The sequence below is a fragment of the Manis javanica genome, chromosome 4, assembly GCF_040802235.1.
Source record: "Manis javanica isolate MJ-LG chromosome 4, MJ_LKY, whole genome shotgun sequence".
NCBI lineage: Eukaryota > Metazoa > Chordata > Mammalia > Pholidota > Manidae > Manis > Manis javanica.
Window position 1 is genome coordinate 23,331,215 of NC_133159.1, and position 18,613 is coordinate 23,349,827.

Here is an 18,613-nt window from a genome sequence, read left to right on the forward strand (position 1 = left end):
TGAACATATGATACTTATGATTCACTTTTTGGTGAGGGAATATCTTAGCTCATCCAAGAAAGTTAATGAGTGTGATAATAGGAAATGTTCTTTATTTGGCAGGAATCATAGCAAAATTTGATACAATTATGTCAGAACATTTATGAAAAATATAAACAGTGACACAAAATAATATTACACATTGTTTAGGAAATAAAAGACAAACCAAATAATTACAATGACAGATGCAATGAGTAAGATCATATTAAGTAAGAAATGTTAAACATTACTCAATTATTTTAACTACAACTCTAGGAAACAATATATGTAGAATATACAATAATTATTTTAGGTTTATTGATTTTCAAAATGCAAATCTATCTATATGTGAACATCTTGGGGGACTTGTTTAGCAGATAATTTGAGTAGGGAGGGATTTTATATTCTCAGTAGACTACTTACAAAAATTGAATCTAGACAAAAATAACCCAGGGGACCAGGAATATGACAATGCAACAAAAATGCATGGAAAATTATAATAGATTATAACAGAAGATCCTTGAAAAATAATTCTAGGTAATTCTGGGTTTTTTGGTGTATTCTCTAAGTGTGGTAGTGAATGACGTGGTAAAAAATTATTTTGACATCACTGAATTTTTAAATATTGTGAAGAACTAGCCAATAAAACTTCAGTTTTGATGTAATATTGGAGTGTTTTTGAACAATGGTTGTCAAGCAAATTTTCAAATGTTGAATCCATAATGAGAAAGTCAAGTGGATGCCATTATGTCATTGAAAATTTGAAAGGCAGGACACACAGACCTTTTTTAGGAACTGTTAATTATAGTAATAAAAAACACATTCTCTATTATAATGCAAGTGCAATGCAAAGAATACTCTAGCAAATTTCAACTTTTCAATGTATTTACTCAGGGCTAATATGAAATGGTATTGAGGTAAAATATTATAAACTAATCATATAGGAACCAAAATTTGATATACATAATGCTCTCAAGCACTGAAAAAAATTAAGATATTCTTCATTTAAAAAAGGAAGCAAGATTTGTGAAAAATAGATTATTGATGCTAAATCACAGGATTTCAACCCTGATGCCATTACACATGTAGAAATGTTAAGAAAAAGATGACTCATTTTATTGTGATTTCCACTATCCCAAACTATGTTTCAATGTTTTTTCATTTTATTTTGCTATACTGGACCCACTAATAACATCTTTAAAGGAGACATTTATGATACTGAAAGAATATCATGGCCTATTTAAAGTGTTCTAATCCAGATAACATACGTAATTAGAAGAATTTATAAATATGGACTACCAACTAAAAAATTACAATTGAAATCAACTTTATACAAAGAAGTGAATAATTTTGATGGGACATTAATGTATGAAGAACGAAAAAACTTGTTCTTTTTCTAAAATCTAGTATGATTATTACTGAGGAATTCCAATGTATTTGCAACAATAATACTTTTCTATTATTTTATGCTCAATATTTAATTTGTGTAATTTACAGAATGACTTAATGTTTGTCATAACTGTTATTATTGACAATGTTTAACTTAGAAAATGTCTTACTGCAGGATGCGGCCACTTTTTCTAATTTTCCAAAATAGGAATCAGCAAAGTACAGCCTGTGAGCCAAATTCTTGGCCTGCTCCCTGTTCTTGTGTAATCCCAACAAGCTAAGAATGGTTTTAACATTTTTAAATGGTTGGAAAAAAATAAAAAGAATTTTGCTCTTCTTTGACATGTCAAAACAATATGAAATTCAAATTTCAGGGTCCATAAATAAAGTTTTGTTACACAATCATACCTATTTGCCGTAAGTGTTGTCTGTGGCTTCTTTCGTGCTTCGACAGCGGAGTTGAGTAGATTCAAGAGAGACCATATGATCTGCAAAGACTAAAATATGCACTACCTGACCCTTTACAATAAAAATTTACCAGCCCTTGCTCTAACAGCCACTCACGGAGGGGCAGCCCTGCAGAGATCTGAATTCAAGCAAAATTGCCTCCAGATTCTTGCCAACACCTAGCTGCCGCTAGACCATTACACCTCACCTTTATGGCCCACAGACATTATGAATTCAGCATGGCTCATACCTGCTGCATCTGGCCGCATCAAACCTGCTGCTCAAGCCAGAGATTTGGAGTTATTTTTTATTCCCTTCCACTTAAACTTCCTTGCTGTTCTATACCATTAATCTCTTTTATCTCTCAACCCCTTCTCCATAAATCTGCCTCCACCACAACTGACGTTATCAGCATTTCCTGTAGGATAACTGGACCAGTGTCCTCAGTGGGGTCCTGGTCCCGACTCTTTGACCCTTTAATCCATCCTTCACTGGGTAGCCAGAGTGGTCTGATCTCATCATTTCCCTCCTTCCATTCCCTCTGTTGAAGAGAACCAGACCATTTGTCTACCTATGACCTCTTCCAGTCATGGTATGATCTTCTCTCTGTGTGGGTATGATGGGCCTGACAATTCCAGCATCTGTCCCCATGAGCTACCCCTAGGTAGGCATATTTCTAACCCTGGACCAATTGGGCTTTCTTTTCTGGGATTTTAATCTTGAGTGAAGATGCATAGAGACGCTGAGTCAATTGATAAGGAGGCAGATTTATAGGGTAGAGTTTCAGGTACAGGCTCTGGAGCCATACTGCCCAGAGCTCAGATTTCAGCTCCACAATTCACTACACTGTGTGACTTTGGGTAAGTGACATAACTGTCCCATGCCTTGGTGTCCTCACCTATGCAATGGGGATCAGAATAATAGGTCCCACTGACTGAGGCTTTGCCTCTTGAGGATTAAGTAGGTTCACACATGTGAAGGGCTGAGAGCAATGCTTGGCACAAGGTAGGAGCCTGATAAGTGAAACTGTCTTATTACCTAGACAGCACACAAATTGCTGTAGTTGGGACCATCCCTCCCACCATGCCTCTCTTACCTGGCCTGGTTTCTCCTTCTTCAGCTCTGGTTAAGAGATTCCTGTGTCTTTCTTAAAATAGTTCAAGTGGAATTTGGGGGCATTTACCACAGAACTCTGGCTAACATTCTCTGTGGCTTCCGATTGCCCTGGGGACACAGGTCAGAAAGCTTCCCATGGGCTCAGGGTCCTCGGTCCATTTCAGCACCTCCTCGGTTCAGCTTCTGAATTTGTCAAGCTCTCCTTTGACCCCCAGGGCCCAGATTTCCTGCTTCCTAATCAGGAATGCCCTCTCCCATCCTTCAGTTATCAATCTTAATTCCTTCCCATTCCGGTCACACCCATCCATTCCAGACAGGTCTCTGGAAAGGGGCAAGGCCTCCCTTTCCCTCCACCACCCCCCAGATTTGGGATCACTGATAATAAGAGACTTGTGGTAACCCCAAAACCAGATTTCCTGACAAATTTTCCCTTCCATTTTCCTCTCCATAGTCTGCATTAAGGAAAACAACTAGCTTTGTTTTGCATTTTCCAAATGTTGTTATATCATATTTTTTAAATGGTCCATACACATCCTGGGGGTTCTGTTACTCGCCCTTCCTTCTCCCCTTTCCTACCTCCCCTGCCCCATACATTCCTGGGGTGCCCTCAGGTCATATTCCGTGCCTCTCACTTTTCCCTTGTCGCCAGCAAGCTGAGAGCTCCAGGAAGGCCAGGACTGCAGCTTCCTCAGTCAGTCAATGTTTGATGAGCAGTGAGAGAAAGAGGGACCCCCACTTTGCCCCCTCCGGGAGCCTTTCTTCTGAGTCAAAGAGCCCAGAGAGGATCTCTGGTTAACTTAATTGTTCACAAAACCCTTGCCCACCACAGCAGTGGCACAAACTGACACAGGTTCCTGTTCCATCTTCAGTCCAGCCACCCCTTGGGGTGAATCCCTCCCCAGCTGCGCCTTTGACTTCACCCACTCCAAGCTGGAGGTGGCAGGGAGTGAGGGGGTGCATCTCCAGACCTAAGTGCACAGCAATAGGTGGGGTCTTTTCCCCAGCCCAGGGGGAAGTAAGCATCACAGGTGTCCTGTAACTCAAAGGCAAGAAACAAACTTAACAGAAAGGTTGGCTAGCTGCTGGTGTTGGGGGTAGCTGTGTTTTCCATTTTGTGCTGTCTAGAACAAGTATTACCTTTCCAAGCAAAAAAGCAAAACCAGAATAAATATTGCTTCAAAGTTGTCTTTTTGAGTATGTGTTTTGATTTTGTGGTTTACTGTTCTTTATTTTCAGTTGAGTAGAAGCTAGATTCCTTTCCCCAACACACACATATGCACACACTCACACACACACATACACACAAACCCCAGGAATTAAATCATTATACATTATAAAAATTGTAAGTGGGAAGAAGGGGCTGGGGGAGGAGTCCAGGTCCTGGAGAGGTGAGGGCACGAAAAGGCCTTTGGGAGGAACAGGAGGAACCTTCTGTACTGCTCCCACACAGGCAGGTTCTACCCCAGGCCAGGCTTGGGGTCGGGGTGGGGACTGAAGGGGGCCTTGTACATAGGGAGCAGCTCAGAGGAAACCTGGGATTTTGCCACATTCCCTCAGTGACTTCACTTTTCCTAAAAAGAAAGGACTTCACATCTGCTCTTTTCTCTATGAACATCTAAAAAAATTCTGAAGCAAAACATAGTATCTTTAAAAGATGATTTTCAAAGCAGCTTTTGCATGGAGCTCTCTCCCTTTTTTCGCTGCCCGGCAGGGTCGCTGGGAGTGGCGGAGGGGCGGGTCAGGGCCTGACCTGTGAAGTTGGAGCCAGGCCTACCTCCACTGGGTGGAATCTTAGCTGGAGGGAGCCGCAATTCCCTCTAGCCTGGCCGAGAAGGAAATGATTCCCCAACAAAACGCATGACCCACAGACCCTCCCAAGGACTTGCACAGATTCGTTCTTAAACCAGCATCAAAATTCTGCGGATTTTGGAGTGTGGAGGCCTGCTTCTGGTTTCCTAAGGCTGCCTCCTGCTTAATGAAGGAAACTGCTGTGCTTGAACAGCTGAAGAAACACAGGAAAGATGAAGAAGGGAACCTCTCCCAGCTCCACCTTCCCATTCTGCCTCAGAGTCCAAGTGAAAGGTTGACTCCCAAAATAGGGCTGCCTGGAAGGCCCGCGCAGTGCGGAGGACTCAGGCTCGGGCGCCAGGCCAATGGGGGTGGGCTGGAATCCCTGCTGGCTTGCCTCCATTTCTTTATCTGTAAAATTGTGTCAGGCGCTGCTCTACAGCCTGATACATGCTAATTCATTTCATCCTGAGCACAATCCTATGAGGGATGTGCTATTATTGTATCCCCATTTTACCCAGAAACCTAAGGTTAGGAAGGTTACTAAGGTCACACAGTTAGATGGCATAGCAGATTTGAGCTCGAGCAGTCTGGCCCCACTAAGCGCCACTGCCCCGAGGTAGGCACAGGTGCCCGCCCCAGGGAATCTCTGTTAGAGTCAAAGGAGAGATGGGGAATGTAAGTGCTTCCCGCAGAGCCTGGAACTTAAACTCTCAGGAAACAGAGTCCCCCAGTCGGCATTCAGAAGTAGCCACAACCTTGGTTCTCCCGGCACAAACGTGGTGAGAGTCCTGTGCCTAACAAAGCCATACCGACTTTAAAAGAAGGAGGAAGGGGTTGGAGGAGGAGGAAAACCAGGAAGTAAGGAGAGAAAGGAGAAGAGAAAACAACAAAGCCCAACAAAACCGCAAACCGCTGGTGACTCATGCAGACCACTCAGTTCTTCTCCGTCGTCCTCTGGTTCCGTTTCTCTTCAGTGTTTTGTTTAAAATGAAAATGCTTCACGGACTTTTCTTTCTTCTTTTTAAAGTTGCAATTCTAATACATGCTCATTGTAAACATTTTGGACAGACCCAAAGAAGTCACAGCCATCTTGGAAAACAGTATGCAGATGCCTCAGAAAGTTAAAGGTGGAGCTACCCTGTGACCCAGCAATCCCACCTGCAGGAATATATCCAGAGGAAATTATATCAGGATTTTGAAGAATTATCTGCACTCCCATGTTCAGTGCAGCATTATTCACAATAGTCAAGTATCCCTCGGTAAATGAATGGACAAAGAAGATGTGAGAGAGATATATGTAATAGAATATTATTCAATCATGAGAAAGAAGGAAAACCAGCCATGTGCAGCAAGATGGATGAACTGGAGGGCATTACCCTAAGTGAAATAAACCAGAGAGAGACAAATACTGTGTGATCTTACTTATATGTTAAAAAAGTCAAACTCATAGAAGCAGAGAGTAGCATGGTGGGGGTGGAGGGACAGGGAGATGTTGGTCAAAGGGTTCAAAGTAACAATTATATGGGATGAGCAAATCTAAAGAAGGGTGTACAGGCATGATGCCTATACATAATAATACTGTCTGGAATGTTGGAAACATGCTCAGAGAGGATATTTCAAGTGTGCTCAATACTCAGAAAGAAATGGTAACTATGAGAGGACACACTATGCTAATTAGTTTGACAGTAGTAATCATGTCACTATGTATATCAAATCATGTTGTACATCTTATATATAGCTATTTGATTTTTATTTTAAAAGATAGGAATAAATGAAAAAGAAAAAAAAAGGTCAAACACATTAGTCCCTTCTTGCCCCACATCGGTTGGACTAGTCAGTTTTTTCACTCACTGAAATATCACAGGCTGTATGTACAGCTCTACCACATTCCTTTCAACAGCTGCACAGTATTCCACAATAAAAATGTTTAATATTGGGGGACATTTTATACTGTTCATAATTTTCTTTTCACTATCTCATATAATACTTCAATAAATATTTTTAGAGGAATCTTTGTGCCCTTATGAAAGTATTTTTCAGTGATAGATTTTCTGGAATAGAAGTTCCATACCTAAAGAAACATGAATGTAAAACTCATGCTTTTCACTGAGTGAGTTAAATATGTATCAGAGATCTATGATGCCGTATATTTCCCCCTCACCCAGTGCTGGGAATACAACACTGGGTATGGCAGTGAGGTCCTAGGAGCCCATGGATTTTTTCATTACTGGTGCGGCAGGGCTCATGAATGGAAGGGAAGCAAGCAAGTAATTCAAGTGCTAATACATTCAGTCAGTTCCTCTCCAACATAGTTGCCCAATTTCAAATCCGTGTATTTACGTACCCTTATAGTAAGGGTACGTAAATACATATGAACACTGCCCTACCAACACACGCTATCACTAACCTGTATTAACTTTGTTAATTGGCTACATGAAAAATTGTCTCCTTCTGTTGGATTTTTTGTAACTTGGTATAGTAGGGATTTTTAAATGTCTTTTTATGTTCCTCAGCTAATCTTTTGTAAGTGCCAATTTATATTCTTCACTTTTTATTAATTCATTTATTTATAGGTTCTCTGTGCTTATACTATGTATATCCATTAATATGTTATAAATATTTACTCCCAATCTGTCATATGTCTTTTAACTTAGTGTTGGATGCTTTTGCAGTATATAAGTTTAGTTTTTTCTTCATCAAATTTATCAGTCTTGTACATCATAGCTTCTGGTTTTGTATTCATTAGGAACACCTTCCTCAACCCCACATTATGAACTTTTTCACATATTTTCTCCCTGAACTTTGATGGTTTTAGGTTTAACATTTAAATCTGTAAGAGAGCTGAGCTCCGTCTGGGCAACAATCCAGGCTTTCTCTGAGAATTGTCTGTCCCCAGCCGTGACTGACATGCTGGCTCCTTAAGTTTTATGGCCCTGACTTCCCTGGTACAGAGCTTGATGCGTACTGAGCCATCCTCAGACAAAGAACTCTTTTCCTTATAATCTGCAAAAAAGCTCTGCTAGCTGTGGGAAAGGACCTTCCCAGTCTTCCCTCCGGCAAACTCTACTAATCCATAAAACCTTCCCTTTGTTCTGGGAGCCTGCTTCTCCCAGTGTCTTCATCACCCTTAGCTGGTAATTAGAGGTTCACACTCCCAGCCTGGCCCTGTCACCTACACACAGCACTCCATTCCCACCACAGCAGATGCTCCCACCCTCACCCAGTGAATCACACTGAGAATTTCTTTAGGGTTTGAATCCCATGTGCTAGTTCTAGCAGCCAGGGCCTGGTAGACAGCAGGTGCTCCCTAAAGGCTTGTTGAATAAATATATACACAAACAAATGAATTGAGTGCTTTACTCAATATATATATATCCTAGCACTTAGGATATATATATATATGTGTGTGTGTCACACACACACACACATATACATATGGCATACTCATCTATGCATATTTTTCTACTTAAAAAATAATACATGATTATTAGAAAATACAATTATAGAAGTCTACAAAACATGCATGTCTCCCATAACCCTGCCCCCTTAGTGATAACCATTAAGAACAATTTGACCTACAACTATTATTTTGAATTCTTTGAACAGCTGTCCCAGATGGGTTTTATTACCCCCATTTTCCAGTTCGGGAAAAGGAGGCCCAGAGAGGTGGAACAACTGGACTGGGGGCACAGAGCTGGTAAGTGGTTGAGTCAGGATGGGCAGGGGTAGCAGTCTGGCCCCAGAGCCTTTGCTCCTTTCCTTGAGACCTCCTGTTGCACCTACACATTAGCAAATGAAAGTTGCTAGAGACTTTTGTGGATGAGATGGAATAATGGTGCCAAGCAGCCAGCAGTGCCTGGTACACAAAGGACTGCTACAAGTAGGAGGGTCCCCTGATAGTCCCCTCATGGACTTGCCTCTTTTGATCTTCCAGGGATTTTAATATTTTGGGATTTGATGCATAACCCAGGATCACACACAGTGTTCTCTGGAGAAACTGAGTCCTGAATAAGCTACTCACCAGCAGAGGAGGTAGTAGACCTAGACTGGGCCTGAGACACTATGATGGTGGATGCACCCTAGACATGGTCCCGGACTTGCTGTGTGGCCTTGGGCAAGTCACTTTACCTCTCGGAGTTTCCACTATATGTTTGTAAAATGGAGGTAATTAAATCTTCTTCACTAAATCCCAGGGTTACGGGAGGTGACGTGCATGAAACTGGGAGTGTCAAGGACCTCCTGCTCCTAAGGTCCTTTGTGCCGCCCTCTCTTTTTGTACTTACTGTTGTGTATTGGAAATATCTTTTTACCAGTCTGGCACTCCTGAGAGGAAAAAGAGGAGCAATCATGTATAAATAATACATATAAATGCCAAGTCCTACATGTGCTCTAGGTTTGTTGCAGAACAATGTGTTAAGCTTGCAAACTCCAGAAGCAGACTCCTCGGTTCAAATTCCAGCTCTACCGCTTCAGAAGTGTGTGCACTGCAGCAAGTTACTTAGCCTTTCTAGGACTTTCTCAGTTTCCTCATCTGTGAAACAGATTAAGGGCTGCACATACCTTGTACTGTTGTGAAAATTAATTGAGCCATTAAATGTAATGTGATGAACAAGGGTCAGCCAACTACATCCTGGTAGCTATTCTTATATAACTCACAAGCTGAAAGTGGTTTTTACATTTATAATTTCATCAAAAAACTAGTGGATATTTGTTTTCTCTCTTGCTATATATGTATATGCCTACAGGATAGCTTCAATTTTGGCTCTTCCTTGCAAATCTTAACATATGTACTATAAATATTTACTAAATATATAATATTAATATATCCACATTTATACAATGTATTATATTTGATTAATATGGTGAATATTTACATGATATTAATGTATTAATATGTAAAATATTAGTATTATTTACTAAATACTATTTATTATCTTTCTTTATTATATTTACTATTCTTTACAGAAAAGATTCGCTGACCTCTGGTGAAGTATAACTTGTGAACCTTAGGAAGAGTTTAATGTGTGTTAACTATTTATCATAATGGTAAGAAATAAGTATTTTGATCTCTATTTTTATGGAGGGTGGAATGGAAGCTTGGTGATGGGAAGTGACCCTGGCCACTTCTTTGACTCTTGCAACATTGCTTTGGGATGATTGGGACTGTGTGAGGGCCCTGGAGCCCATGCAGGTGGTCCTCACTCCTCGGCACCATGCTGGAAAAGACTTGGAAGCTTCCTGGCTTTAGTATGTGAGGTGAGACACAAATTTCCCTCCCTTGTGGATTTCTCCTCAACCAATCTGAGAAGTCTGGCATGTCTGCATTATGCATCCATCAAACACTCATAAAACAAATATTTATGGAAAAGCTCTGTGCTGCATTGTTTCCCTGCTGGGACTGAGTGTCGTGGGACAGAAAGGGACAGAAATTCCCACTGCAGGATGACAGAGGGCAAAGGCTGAGACCCTCTTCTTGGATGTTCCTGCTAAAAATGCATAACCGGAATCTAATCATGAGGAAACATCAGACAAAACTATCTGAGGGACTTTCTACAAGACAACGGCCCTGGACTCTTCCAAAATGCCAAGATCAGAAAAACAAATAAAGGCTGAGGAACTATTCCAGATTAAAGGAGATTAAAGACAGGACAATTAAATGTAAGTCATCATCTTGGATTAGATCCTGGGCCTACAGGAAAATGGCTCATAGGGGCATTACTGCAACAATTGATAAAATTTGAATATAGATTGTATTTATGTAACAGTAATGCACAAATAGCAAATTTCTTGGTTTTTATAATTGTAATGTGGTTATATCAGAGACTGTCCTTGTTTTATATGCAGAGAAAGAGAGAGAGAGGTGATCACTTCCTCCTTTCAGAAACTCTTTCTTTATTTGACTTCCGGGATACCACATGCTTAGTCCTCTTACCTCTCTGGCTTCTCTTCCTCTTATTTCTTGTTGAATCCTTTTTCAATTTTCTAACTTCTAAATGCTGGAGTTTCCCAGGACACAGTCGTGGGACCTGTTCTTCTCTACAGTCTCTTCCTAGGTGATTTCATCCAAATCTGTGGCTTTAGATTCAACTTCTGTTCCCAAATTTATCACCAGCTCTGACCTCTCCCCTGACCCCCAGACAAGGAATTCCATGGCCTGCTAAATTTTTCCACTTGGTGGTTCAAATGGGCATCTCAAACTTAACCTAATCAGAATGGAATCTTGATTTTCTCTGCAAAGGCTGCTTCTCTCCCAGTCTTCCCCGATCTCCTTGGCAACAGCTCCGTTCATTTAGTTGTTCTGGCCCAAAATATCGTGTCCTTCTCGATTCTCCTTTTGTCTCTCCTCACCAGTCCACCAGCAATGCTGTCAGCTCTGTCTTCAGAATACATCCCTAGTGTGGGTGCTTCTTACCTGCCCACCTCATCACCATGCTAGGGCAGACCACCATCACTGCTCCCCTGGATCATTTAATTTGGCTTTTACCTGCTTCCACCTTTGCACCCTTCCCCCACCCCCCACAGTCTATTCCTCACTCAACAGCCAGAGTGATACTTTTACAACTTGTCACCTCTACTTAACCCATTATCACCTAAACATATCAAGCACATACTCACCTCAGGACCTTTCGTTCTGCCAAGAATACTTTTCCAGTGATTCACCTGATTCTAGTCAATGTTCACATGTCACCTGATCAGAGTGGCCTTCCCTAATCAATGTGTCTAAAATATCCCTGCCAGTCACTATCTATTCCTAAACCTGCTTTACTTTTCTTATAGCAGTTATCATCCCCTGATACATTTTATATTTATTTTATGTGAATATTTGTCTCTCCCCACTAGTGTGTAAGCTCTGTTAAGGACAGGGACTTTCATACGTTTTGCTTATTAATGGTATCCCAGCACCTAGAACATTCAGCCCAGAGTAGTCCTTGGCCCATAACTGGTGTTCAATAAATACTTGTTGAATTAATGAATGCTGAATGATATTTTTACTTACTTGGGAAAACCCAGTAAACTCTAGTTACAAGAACAAACAAACAAACCCCCACCTTCCACTTAACTACTTGCAATAGTTAAATGATGGCTCCCCAAAAATATATGTCCTGGGGGGAGAGGGAGGAGATATATCCACCCCCAGGAGCCCAGAAACTATGACCTTATTCAGAAACAAGTCTTTGCAGATGTAATTAAGGATGCTGAGATAAGATCATCCTGGATTATCTAGGTACGCCCTAAATCAATGACAAGTGTCTTTACAACAGACACACACAAAACAGGTATGGACAGAAAAGAAGAAAAGACCATGTGAGAACAGAGGCAGAGATCAGAGTGGCAGTGCCACAAGCCAGGAACCCCTGGAGCCCCCAGAAGCTGGAGGAGGCCAGGCAGGATTCTCCCCTTCAGAGCATGGCCCTCCCACCTTCATTTTGAACTTCCGGCCTCCAGAACCATGAGAGAGCACGTTTCCATTGCTTTAAGCTACCAAATTTACCACAATTTGTTACGGCAGCCCTAGGAAAATGAATACACTGCTAGAGTAATAAGAGAACTTGGCAGGGAGCATGGCTATAAGATAAACACGACAAAATCAAGAATTTTTCTTTGTACTCTCAGTAACAATTGGAAAAAATCCCTTAGAACTACTTAATTAAAAAAAGTTACTCTGCCTAACTGAAGAAAAGTATAAAATCTTATAGAATAAAGAAGAATGAATCTTATAGAAAACCGGAGGTAAATAAAGGAGAAAAACGTGAGTACTTCAAACTTCACGAGAAAGAGTAACAAATATTTGAGACCAGCCAAGAACATTGTAAAAAAAAAGGATAAGGCTGAAGTCTTGTCATTTCAATTAATAAAATTACAATACACAAGTGGACAAATAGTATAATATTATGACTTAATAAGTATATTAAACATTATACAATTAAAAGAACTAAATGGAATCTAAAAATAGATTCATATGTACATATATACATATACATATATACATATATGTATGTACACACATATATATAAACATACATATATACATGCATAATAAATGGCAAAGGTGGCATTTAATTTCAGATCAAAAAGGTGGTCATTTCTGAAATGATGTTAGGCCAGCTGGTATCCGTCTACCCTGGAAGACAACAAAGTTGGTTGGCCCCCCTCTCATTACACCAAATGTGAATTCTAGATGTATTAAAGATTTAAATATGAAAAGTAAAACAAAATTTTAAAAAATATGTGTATAACCTAGAGGTCAAGGCAAGTCTTCCGTGCAAGAGAGGAAATAAAGAACCTTTAAATAAAAGGTAGATACATTTATCCCATAAAAATTCAAAAACAAAAACAAAGTCAAAGCACAGATGTCTGACCAATACACTGACCTGTGAATAGATGTCAGATTAAAGAGCTTCTAAACTGTATTATATAAAGGGCTCCAGAAATTGGTAAGAAAACAGCAAACACTCTAATAACTGGCAGAGAATACGAGCAGGCAATTTATAAAAGAGGAACTCCTATATGAAAAGATGTTCATTCCTCTTAACAAATAAATGAATTTCAATAATAAGATACCATATTTTGTCTCTTACTTTGGTAAAAATTAAGGATAGCATGAACCTTGGTTCTTAGCAAGGCTGTGAGAATATAATTATACATTTTAATTTACAATTTAAAAGACACAAAGCCTTTCATCCATTTGGAAGTGCATCCAGTAGGCACAGTAAAAGGACAGGTAACACAAGAACATTCATTACAATATTGTAAAGTCAAACACAAAACAAAACCTGAAAGCCCACTGATAGAAGAATGTTTGAATATACTGTGGCCCATCATGAGTATGGAATATTTTGCAACTATTAAAATTTTTAAAAATGAGTTAATTCCATTCATTGACTAGTAAGATCCCCATGTTGCAGTGACGAAAAGAAACTTCGTGGAACTGCACACAGGATGTTCCTGTTGTTGACAGAAAACCAGGACAAAGCGTGTGTGTGTGTATGTGTGTGTGTATATATGTATATACATATATGTATAATGATTGATGAGCATGAGGAAGGACATGGAAGGATACACTTTATAATGTTCAAAATGTTAAAATTGATTACCTTTGGAAGGAGAGGGGAGAGAAGAAGCAAAAAGTGTTTTTAATGAGTAAAACAAGGACAAGAATATAATTGTTCTTGAACAAGTATGAGAAAAATATTCACAGTAAAAATGAGGGAACAACCTAATTGTTTGCTTCAGGGAGCTGGTTAAATTAACGGAATGCGAATACCTCCAGAAAAATAAACGACAGCCATTATAAAATAGTGCCGTACATGTACATTTATACACTGAATGTGTCGAAAATATCAGCACATATGCATTAAGATCTCATCTAGTTACATATTTGTATGTAAAGGAAAGGCAGCCTAAATGGATATGGGCAGGTAGTGTCCATGCTTGTGGGATCCGGGTGGCTGTCCCTCTTCCCTATCCTGCCTTAATATTGTTTGCTTCTATTCTCTAATTTCTCTAAATTCAAATCTGAGAGGAAAAAAGCATGGAGGTGAGTTCAGAAGGCACAACTTCTAACTACTAGGCATTCCAGAAAGAGAACAGAGAGAAGACATGTCAGTCCTTCAGAGACAGTCTAATAACTGACCCTCAAAGGTAAAGAGTTGGGGTCTCAGTCTGGTCATTCCTTCCCTCTTCTTCCTGGCTCCAGCCAGACACCCGTTTGGAGAGGCAGCCTGTCAGGCCACAAAAGGTATCTGAACACACATAACACGCACACACACACAGGGAACAAACCTGCCTTATATTTACATAACTATTAGGGGTCATGCCAGGAAGCCTTCCCTGGAAGGAAGCTTCCCAGGAAGCTCAGCCCCTAGGTGACTTTCTGTGACCTTCTAGAGTGAGAAGCAAGCAGCAGTTTTAAAATAGCAGCTTTGTTTGCCAAGCTAAAAATTAAGGTCTGTCTTACCAGGCAGCCTTCTAAGAGCAAAGAGACCAGGAAGATCTGGCGGTCCCGTCCTTCTGAGCCTGCCCTCTGGCCTGGAAGAACCAGAAAGCCCCAGCTAGATGCCCTGATCAGGACCCTAACTCAATATGCCTTGGCCTGCCCCTTCCCTTATTTACAAAGGATCAGTTTGCACCTCAAGCAACCAGTTCAAGGTCACTCATCTAGTGGGGGAACCCAACTCAGCTCTGACCCTAACTGCCCCGTGCCTTTTTCACTTGACTCTTTAGGAAGGCTTATCTGACTGTAGATGATTCTTTGCAGAAAAGAGTAGACAGTGTGGATATCACCAGTGATGTGCGGGTAACTATCTAACAGTCAATTATCAGGGTAAAAAGATAACTCTGGTTTGTAGCATTTGGCAATGTCCTTGGTTTGAATATTTGCATCATGGCTGATTTCAAGCTGTTGTCAACTTGGAAACTGAACAGTCTGCTCAGGAGCTGAGGTGGGCCCTTCCAGAGGACAGACAACTCCAGGGTTTGATACCTTCTAGGTCAAGTCTCATCTCCATCTCATGTCAGCAGGGCCCTGTTATGTGAAAAAAAAACATTAGTAAGAATTTATGTTGAGGCAACGTGAACAGAAACTTGGGAGCTTCAGCTGTAAAATCAGGATATTGATATCTGACAAGGTTGTTGTGAAAAATAAATAATGTTCATGGAGGACTTGACAAGCCATCAATATGATTTCCTTCTATATGTTGCCATGAGCAATTGTTTATGATAGAACAGCACACATACAAAACTCAGAACACAAACCCTTCTATGCTTCTATCAGGGATGCACTGGTTGCCTGGGATGGAGGTGGGGAGATTAACAGGGAGAGTGCGAGGGACCTTTCCAGGGTGATGAACGTATTCCTTCTATTGAGAAGGGTGTGGGTTACTGGGGGGTGTGCTTTGGTCAAAACTCATCTAACTGCACAGTTATGATCTGAGGATTTCATTCTATGGAAATTTTACCTCTGTTAAAAAATAAAATTAAGTGGGGAAGGGAGCATGATTATAGATTACAAGTGACTTTTAGACGCATACAAATTAATAAGTGGATATGAGAAAGAGCTGGGTGAGCAGGCTCACCAGGCCAGGCCCAAACCCTCCTCCTGGCCCTGCCTGGAAGCAGCCCAAATCTCTGTCCTGCATAGAGGTGTCCAGGCAGCTACTGATCACAGTGACCATGGGGGTCCTGGGCTTAGGCAAGGGTACTATGTTGTCGGCATCACCACACACCACCTAATCTCTCTCCAGCACACCACTGCTCCAAGACCGTGTGCTAAGGGAACCAGATGTCAGTGTTTAGTCAAGGCTGTTATGGTGCAAGGGATGCCCAGCCCAGACACTGTGACTCAGCTGGAAAATCTCACCCAGTAGAACTGGCTGTTGGATCAAGTTTATCTGACAGACACAGTAATCGACCCAAGCATTCCTTTAAGGACTATTAAGCAATACCTTCCTGCTTCCCAGATTCCTACAGCCAGCACCCTGTGTACTGTGCTGAATTTGACCCTCCCCAACCCACTGGCATCTGGGATGTGACTGGAGGCTGTTGCCAAGAAACGAAAGGCTTAGGAAGCCTGTCCTGCAATATTAATAGAAAAAAAAAGTTGTAAACATTCTCCCAAACAGAAACCAGTAAGATCTGCCTTATTTACGATACCCTTTTCCTTCTTACCAGAAAATGAACAAACAAAAAAAAGTGACACAAATAAGCCAGAAGCAGCACTTACTTCAAGATGAAAAATGAGTAATTAGTACAATGAACAGAACTTCCTTTTCCTGTCATTCAGAAGATAGTTGGCCTAAGACCCCAGCAGGTATACGTTTCTTCATGCTCTGTTCCCATTTCCTTTCCATTGATATTAATCTGAATACCAAGATGGGCAAGAATTCAACACACAGATTAAGTTTTTAGAAGAGTCCAATATGGTTTCCTTTGTCATCTCCTGTGAGTGAGCAATGAATATCAAAATTGCTAAACATCTAATTATGCCAAACTTAAAAAAATTTTACAGTAAAGGATAAAAGAGTAATTAGTTGTTATCTTTTTTATCCATACGAGTAATGTGTTTATAATGTTTCCCTGCTTTTCTGGGAAAGTAATGAAAAAATTACATAATACTACTTTCAGAAAAGTATCTCAACAAGGGTTTTTTGTGGACTGATGCCAAAAAAACCCACATTTCTTACTCTAGGACATGGTTTGTGAGGCTCTATGTCTATGAACTGCAATTCTGAATAAAAGCTACTTGCAGATTGGATGTTGCAGCATATAAATTCACTGCTGCCTTTAAAATAAGAAAACTTGTAAACAAGTTGGCCACATATGCTGAATTAATTTTGTTGGTGAACCCGTTTCAGTGTATCTGTTTCAAAAATAACTCAAGACATAAGTTTTGCTAGTCAATCTGCTATAAAAATCCATCAAGGACATCAAGGAAAATATTATCTTTAAATGACTTGCTTTTATTTTTCTTTTGAAAGTACATGTGTGTCCAGAGTTATGATTTATGCTAGAAATTGACAACACCATGACATAAATGATCGAATAAGCATCAAAGTTGCTTGAATTTTCTCCAGTGGCAAACTAAATTAGATCTTGTGTTATCAGAGTTTACTCAGCTTAAGGAATGTGTGTGCTGCTATCTATCTACTTGCCAGTTTTTCTTTTTGCGAATGGCAAAGAGGCTATACTTGAAGAAACAAGGACTGAAAATTTTTCCAAAATAGAAGAACGACATGAGTCTTGGGATTGAAAGTGCCCAGGTACTGGGCAGCTTCAGTGAAAACAAGACACCAAGCTGACAGCAAGATAACCTAAGAAAAGGTTGGGATTGGCTTGATGCTCAAAGCAGATTTTAGCCGTAGCTATAAAGCAGCCATTTTTTATAAGGAGACTGGATTTGTGTATTTCATATGCAGTCAGAAACTATTTTAAAAAACTTACCCAGACTTAAGCGTTGAGTTTCTAACTGGGAAGCCAATCAGTTGGAAGCCAGGGAGTGGTCTTGAGTCGCCACTTAGATCACTACATAGAGTATCTGCCCTGGAGATCCCAGTGCCCTGGGAGGAGACAGAGCCACAGAAAAACACACCATGAAAACTCTCAAAGTAGATGAGACATCATTTGCTGATGGCAGCGGCTCCTGTTCCAGGTGTGCTGATGATAATGCTGGGTGTTTAACAAGCAGTAGCTGACACAAATCTCACAACATTCCTTTGGGGCTGGGCAATCGTTATTTCCACATCATAGATGAAGAATCTAAGGCTCAGACAGAATAAAGGACTTGCCGCAGGATTAGGTCATTTGCTAGCAGTCACAACAGCTAACCCTTGTTGAATGCTCCCGACAAAGCAGACACCTAGAAATTGTTGCATGCGTGTATTAACTCACTTAAACCTCACACTGACCCTATAAGGCAGTACTAGCTGACCCCATTTTACAGAGGAGGAAACTGAAGTCCAGTTATGATAAGACCCAGATGTGTTAAATAAGTCAGTGGTAGAGCGAGGATTTGAACTCCATCTGAATGGATGCTATGTCCTTCATTTCACAGTATTTTATGTATGTGATGAGGGCATAAAAGAGCTAGGAAATAATTCCTATCTGAGGATGGGGGGTTTCAGGATGGAGCAGGGAAGGACTTGGGAGTGGGTCTTGAAGGGTGAATAGAATTTTGCCAGGGAGAGCTTGGAAGAAAGGACGTTCCCACAGAAGACAGAGCAGGAGCAAGGTGGGTGGACTGGATGTGGCCTGGGGACACGGGGAGGAGGTGCAGGCAGGAGGGGAGCGTCCCATTGAGGGGAGGCTTTCTTAGGTACTTGAGTTTTAATCTTATACTGTGGAAAATAACCCTCCT

General features: G+C 40.7%; 1 long non-coding RNA gene across 1 annotated transcript; it reads right to left on the reverse strand.

Moving 5' to 3' along the window:
- Positions 1-13,234: 13,234 nt before the first annotated feature.
- LOC118970917 (uncharacterized) lies at positions 13,235-17,936 on the reverse strand. The gene is made up of 3 exons (XR_012130095.1): positions 17,701-17,936; positions 16,484-16,620; positions 13,235-15,286 (listed from the first exon to the last, which is right to left on the reverse strand). It is a non-coding gene; the product is annotated as an uncharacterized lncRNA (long non-coding RNA).
- Between the last annotated feature and the right edge of the window lie 677 nt (positions 17,937-18,613).